Here is a 7,495-nt window from a genome sequence, read left to right on the forward strand (position 1 = left end):
CACACACACACACACACTGGCTAACCACACAAAAAAGCTGACACAGATGTAGAATTATTCTATTAACTGTTAGTGCTGTCACCTCAGAGACATAGATCTTAGATATGAATGGTTGTGAACTGGAGCAGACAAACTGGCCTCTTTAGTATCAGTCAGCGGCCTTGTCTCCATTACATCACAGCTCTCCATCTTTCCCATGCTGTCATCACTCAAGGACCCCCTCATATATTCTCAGTGTGTGGTTGTTCCTCTTAACTGTCAGCTGCTGTCAGCACTGTAGAAATGGCAAGTGGGCCAGTATTTCAAACTACGGTGAGGTTGGAGTTGCCAGTTTGGGTTAGACGGTCCATTGTAAAGGATGACAGCCTTGTTGAGATTGTTTCACAGCAACTGTGTGAAGGTAAGAAAGAATTGGGGAGGAGGCGAAGAAGGTCTTTCACAGCCGTCTTAGCATCTCAGAGTGTCAAGGTTAAGTTTCATTCTGGCATTGACAATTTACTCCTTTCATGTTTTCTTATTTTCCAACATAACACCTCAACTTTCTATTACAAAGGAGGCAGCCATCTCTGAGAATAGAGATGTTTCTTATGTGCTAGAGAAAGATACGGGGCAGCAGGCTGCATGTTGTCTATCGTCTATCACAGCAGCCGCTAGGAAATGTTTATGGTCTGTGGGCCTTCTCTCAGCTCTTTAACCCTCCTTTCTCTTTTCCTGATTCACACTAACACTTATTGATAGGTTTTCATTCACCCCAGGTCTACTCACAGGTTTTCATTTTGATTTGGTCATTATAAAAAGAGTAAGAAATCTGAGAATTGAGAGACATTAAGAATCCAGGGTCTGAGGAGACTATTGAGTCGAGTCCCTGCAGCTGAGCAGGCTTCCTGCAGATCTACAACCCTGTGCTCCTTTCTATTAGCCTAGAACCATAGATGAGTGGCTGGGAGTCAACACAAGTTGAGACAGAAGCAATAAATAACCTCCTGCCTGCGGGTCATAACCCAACATCCACTGAGAGAGAGGGGAATAAAACTCACTGCTGGATGGTGGCTGATTTACAGAAGCTTATCGAGGCCTCAGAGACCTTAAACGATTGGTTCAGTTGCTCTGTGTGTGTGTGTGTGAAACTGTACATTTGAATGTGTGTGGATGCCTTTTATAACAGCTCTTTGTGCATGCTGGCGCAGATTGTTTTATGGTCTTAAAGAAGTAGTGAGTAGCACCAGAGTTTTGTCTTATTTAATAAAATGGGACGAGTACAAAAACATGACACAGGGGCCTGAGATTTAAGGGAGATATAATGCGCGTCCTCATCTGGGTCCTGGTAAACAAAAAGATAAAGAACAATCAGATAAGATCATAGAGGAAGAACACAAGCAGCTTTCAACTCAATGTCTATGTGAATGTAGATGATGATGCTTCAGGGAAGATTTGGTAAACACGTTCTTTCTCTCAGTTTGTCTCGCTCCGTCTCCTGGTTTAGTCCCTCGCTCACGCACTCACATTTTCTGATTAGTGCTATGACTTATTAACACTTCTGTCATCTTTTGTGAAAGCTAATTTTTGAGTCTCTGTGTTGAACTGAAGCAATGTGAAAGCTGGTGAGTTGTTATTGTGCTCACATCAAAAATGTGAAATGATATGCTAAATGACAGAAAAAAATAAGATTCAATCAGGCCTTGCCAATCAAGCCTTGCTAAACAAGTTCATGCAATATCAATAAATCTATGTGTATTTTGCGGTATACCAGAGTTTTTAATTCTGGTCTGTCTGTGGTGACGGCCCCAGTATTGGTATGACCGTGCCCTTACACTGGTTACACTGCAAGACTGATTAAAAGGTTCTTGGGATTTATGTCACTGGACAGCATGGGATCAAAAAATAAAGCAGTTAAACATCCCTCAAACAGTGGCAGTGACGGTGATCTTGTTTGGTTGGAGACACTGTCCCCGTCTGGTCAGAAAGGTTAACACATTCCCACATGCTTTCTCTATCCGTCATGGATACACACACACTGGAAGAATGGCAGGTTGCCATGAGCTGCCCACGCTCTACAAGCACACACACACACATCCCAGCTACCATATTTCTTTGTTTCTCTGTTGGAGTAACAGACTGACAAAACCAAAATCACTTTCATTAAAGAATTGCAGGGATCTGCCTTCCTTTTCAGTTACCACACATTTACTTCCTAATTCAGTTTGGCACCTGATCTTGAAGACGTACTATGTCAGCGTGTGCAAGGTAGCAAATCTATTTTGGATTCTATTTTATTATTTAAAAAAATCATCTTTTCCCATTTCCCCTGCCAATGGGGGACAACAACCAGGAGTTATAGCAGTGCTAAAAAGCTACAGCCTCAACAAGTACGAAAGTGTGATGTTTTATTCATGATTACCTCCTCCGGTGAAGACTTGCTTTAATTCATCCCCACCTGCAGTCTGTCTCATGGCTGCCAACACACACCAGGTGTTTGGGTGGTGTGTTTATATTTTCAAAGAGCCTTTTTCTAATTGAGTACAGCAGTTTTTTTATTTTTACGATAATAAGGCAACTGACCTTGCATGCTGTTGAAATTTAACACGGAGGGATGAGTACTGCGGGACGAATGCTACAGTACGTATTGTAAAGATGCTTGAACACAAGCGGCCAGATATTAGTGTGGCCTTTCATGTAGTAGACCACCCTTCATGCTGGAGTGGCTGTTTAAGCAACCAACCTTTGACCTTTCTCGTGTCTCTTCGCTGCCCGGTTAATCCTGAAGAGGTTAATCACATGGTAATTAGAGCCCTGGAGTTGTAGTGCAGGCCTCTCCTCAATGTGTGGCCAGTTGGCAGAGGAAAAGCTTGATTCTATAAATGTTGTCTACGCTGCTCTATTCATGTCTGTTTTACTCTGTTCTGCTCTTTTCTATTCCCCATAGGACAGTTTCGTCATTTGCCTATTTCGTCATTGATTTCAGTTTTGCTTCCATCTCCCCGTTAGACATGAAGCTCAGGTGATTTGCCTTGGCTTAACTGAAATGACAGCTTTTAAGCTCTGCTAATAGGAATCCACTGAAGAAGCATCAAGAGCTTAGGTTATCCCAGCCTGCTCTAGGAACATACTTATTCATTTGAGGGTAGTCTGAGTCTCACTGCAAAACCCACATGGTGTTCCCATCAGGGGACAGTATCTGTTGAATTTTTAATTATAGCTCAGCTCTACTTTTTCTTCAGCTTGTGACCCCATAAAGCCATTTGTGGCCCCTCATCTGAGGTTGCACGTGTCTCCAAGTTGTTAGCCAACAGTTAGCCAAAGAGCAGTTTTTCCTTCCCAGATTGATTTATATCAGTAATCTTTAGGTAAAATTATTTAATAATTTACAAGAAAAAATACCAAAGATTCCCAGAAGTTCCATAATAAATATTTACGCTGTCCAATGCTGTGAATCATTTTGTGACCCCTGAGACTGACATTACGACCCCTTGCAGAGGTTGAGAACCTCTGAAATATTGATCTTAATGTACTGTTTGGGTTCCTGGAGACCCCGCCCCTCTTTGACAACTCAAAAAAACAGACATAATATTTTTTAATAAATCATGACTTGTCCTATATTTGTAACAATTGTCATTAATCATGAACTGACATCTTTCAAAAGCTGCAAAAATTATGCATTACTTCTGTTTGAGGTCTAAGAGAACTTTTTACGCAGCACTGCCCACCCAAAAAGTCCTAAATAAGTTTACTTAAATTTCCGTTATTGCAGTTTTGTAAGTAGTAGGTTTAACAGGGGGTCACCTCTTTGGGGTGGGGTCAAACAATATAATTGTTGATGTGTAGCCCATATGAGATTAAACAAAAACATGAAATATCTCCTTGTTTAGTGATATAACATTTCTCAATGGGCATTTCTGTAATGTTTCACCTTCACTGAATAAGCAAGCCCCGTTTGTGGCAAAGGAAAGAGTTACTACTTCAATACTTTTCTATATACTGGGTTTTAATAAGATCAAAAAAAGAAAAACTATTGTTTATTTTGCAATTATTAGATTTTTTTACACACAGCAGTGGTGGCTGTGGGGCCCCAGACAATAAGGAAGTGAGGCCAGTTTCAACAAAACACAAGGGTTTAGTATAATTACTTTATGTCGGACTCATACTACATGTATATATAGAAGAGGGCTCTCCTTATACTGCTTCAAATTAACATAATATCACAGCTGGTTGTCTTTGCTCAGTGCATATTGATGCTGGCTCTTTGTCCATTAATAAACCTGCTGGTAAAGCTACGGTGTCCCATTCAGTAAAATGACTTTGGACATTGCAGTCGTAAATCCAAATGTTGGTGCTTCAGGCCTGTTTAGTGCTGTTGTAGCTCTCTCTGACCAGCAGGTGGAGCTCTGCACTTTGGGTTACACATATACCAGAAACATGCCAGATTGCTGATAATTCCCCTGCTGCCCTGCATCAGTTTTGATGATGTATGCCTTGGAGTGGTGGTTCTTATGTGTGTTGGCCCTGACAGTGACAGACAGAAAACAAAATTTAAGTGATAAACAGACATACTGCAGAACATCAAGTCTCACCGCCTCCTCCTGCATTCGTTTGCAGTGATGAACTGACCTAATTTTGAACGGAAAGGAATAACCTTTTAAACATGCACTGTCAAATATATTATGCATAGCTGTCCTCTTAGTCACTCTCATGCGAGAAAGTAAGAGAGTTGTTTCCCTCCATCCCATGAAAAAAAGAAAAAAACAGCTTTAAATAAATGTGGTATAGAATATCTAGTACCTCAAAGGCTACCAACAGTTCATAAAGTTGAATACAAATATAGCTGAGGTTTTTCTCTCTTTCTGCCTGGGAACCAACTGGGCAATTTAATGTCTTGTCCTAGACTCAAGCTAACACCAACCATAATAGTTTTGTTTTGACTCATTCTACATCTTAGTCTTTTTGGGCGAAACTTTTAAAACTAGCAACAGCCCATAATTCACAATTTTTTAAACATCCAAAAATTAAACAAAAGAGAGAAGGGCAGAGATGGGTGGGCTGATTGGACAGGGAGAGAAAGAGAGAGAGGAGGGAAAGATGAGAGGCAGAGGAAGAGGAGAGGGGACGTTCTTGAAGAGCTCCTCTGTATTGCGACAGCTGGCTACTGCAGATAACCACAAAACCACTGGAGCACTTGAGGTCTGGGTGCTGCATGGCTAGAGTTCCACTCCAACATGACCTTATATCCTGCCTGGGTTTAGACGCAGGGGCTCGGTCAGAGTACCACATCCTGACGATTATCCCAAGTGACAGAATCAAGAACTCTGTCTGGCTGACTAAATTGAGTTCATAAGTCCCTCTTGCATGCGCATGTAGATGGATGTGTGTGTGTGTGTGTGTGTGTGTGTATGTGCCCGTGTCTCTGTCTGCTTTAGCCCCCCCTCTGTTCTCGAATTATGCATGATTGCTCTGAACAGATATATTTTCAATCTAGCTCTCTGGAAAAGAGAGATTTCATTTATTTGTGCTCAGATATTATCCCTGATGTTGCTACAGTAACTGCCAGGGAGACCACTGTGCAGAAGAGACAGTAAATTCTGAGTTGGCTGATTGCAAGTGGTGCACGTATATGTGTGTCTATCTAGTCTCATTCATTTTTCAGTGAGTCCACTCCCTTTTGCTTCTCTAGCACTGATTTCCCCCCTCCATTGCCACGAGTTGGATGCCTGCCTCCAGCATCTGGAGCAGATTGTGACCCTGCAGTGTGCCAGGTAGCAGGACATTAACAGCCAAGGCCTTATTGTCCACTGATGAGCTGTCAGAGCACACACCCTCACCCTTGTGTGTGATATCAGCCTGCCTCCATCTAGCGTCGAGCGCACACACTCGGTCCCTGCGGAGCACTCTTCCTCTTTACTTCAGATATAAATCAGAGGCCGCTGAAAAACGGGGAACAAAGAGTTGGAAAAAATGTGAAGTTAATGCTCATAAAGAGGGAGCAGAGGTAGCATGTCTTTGGTGAGAAAACCCTCCGTGCGAGCAGGATCTATTTGTTTCGTCATAAAAGACTTAAAGAATTTGAGGTGCTGACAAAAAACATCCTGTCATGTGATTGAATCACAAGGACACAGTAATATTGTTTCTTGCAGTTCTTAGCAGAAACTGTTCTGCACTACAGACTAGTAAACAACAGACTAATAGCAATTTCAGTAATGGACATCTACAAAAAAGCACCTGATATTTCTTTTCTTGTTTTGTTTTGTGTATGGAGAGTTTGTAGTGCAAAGTATTTTTTTCTTTTCTCTGTTACTGGGATAATGTTGGAATGAATACAGAATAAAAGCTCAATTCCTAACATTTAATTTAACACTTTCCTAATGTAGCTCTAAAGCATGTCTGCACATGAATTAGAGTTATGTGCTGCCTTATCAAGGGCGCCTTATGTCATATCGACTTTATGACTACATGTGGACCATATCCATGTTGAGTTCTGCTCCAGAAGAGACTTAATTTCTCTCTCGCAGGAGTGTGGCTGGAAACAAAGACTCTCATATCTTTGTATCATTGTCTTAGTTTATCTCACAGCTGCAGGCTTTTGACAATGCGTGTGGTACCTTCTGTTCCTTTGATTTCCCACTCATTTGTTAACTAAACATGCTTCCCATTTACTGCCACAAAGTGAAAAATGTAGTCGTCATTAAGTATTCATTACCTGTGCAATTTGTTTCTTCTTTATGCACGTTTAGCCTGGAGAATATTCTGAATGCGTAGGTAGCTCGCATTTGCAATATTGACAGTTTTAGAAGGCAACCTTAATGCTGTTTAGTCTTTTATTATTTATAACTTCACAAAATCATTACATCCAGTGAATATGTCCCATATCTGTAAATTTTTCTTCCAATATAACATTCTGCAGCGTCATTTCCTCAAAAAATCTAAATAAATCTTGACAGTCATTTGAGGTTTGTTTTGTCTTTATCGGGGAGTTTGTACCCACAAAAGACTCAGCACCTCTTTATGTGGAAACCTACCTTTTAGCTCCTGACCTAAGCTGAAAGCTAGGTGTGAATATGCTCTCATTAATCTCACCTCCCCCAGTAAAAGGTCTGAGTCTGGAGGCTCCCTGAGAATTAATCTAAATAGCTCTTTCATTTCTCTGACATAAACACAAATGTCTCCAGCAACAATGTGGCACACTGCGGGATGCCCTGAGACCAGACTTTGCTCTCTTATCATTGTCCCTGTAATGTTGTCCTGCAGTTTCTATGGAAACCTAGCCGGCCTTATTAAAAAAAAAAAAAAAAAAGTTTCACCTTCTCTGAGTCTGCCCTTTACCTGACAGCCAAGATAAACGAGCAGGGTCCTGGGAGGAAGGCAACACAAACATGCATCTCTGCTCAGTGGCCCGTGCTCATTGGCTCTCTGCTGGAAGCCCTTATTTACCTTAATGCTGGGAGGTGGTGAGAATGGGGGAGGCTTGAGGAGGAGTAGCCGGCGGAAAATGTGTATGTGTGAAGTT

General features: G+C 41.5%; 1 protein-coding gene across 1 annotated transcript in view; it reads left to right on the top strand.

Annotated features, from left to right (window-relative positions):
* Positions 1-7,495, top strand: part of gpc5a (glypican 5a) — a 108,536-nt gene that overhangs the window by 28,844 nt on the left and 72,197 nt on the right. The gene's annotated exons all lie outside the window — the stretch shown is intronic.

Source organism: Morone saxatilis, unplaced genomic scaffold (genome assembly GCF_004916995.1).
Source record: "Morone saxatilis isolate NCDOM2014 unplaced genomic scaffold, NCSU_SB_2.0 Contig11, whole genome shotgun sequence".
NCBI classification, from domain to species: Eukaryota; Metazoa; Chordata; class Actinopteri; family Moronidae; genus Morone; species Morone saxatilis.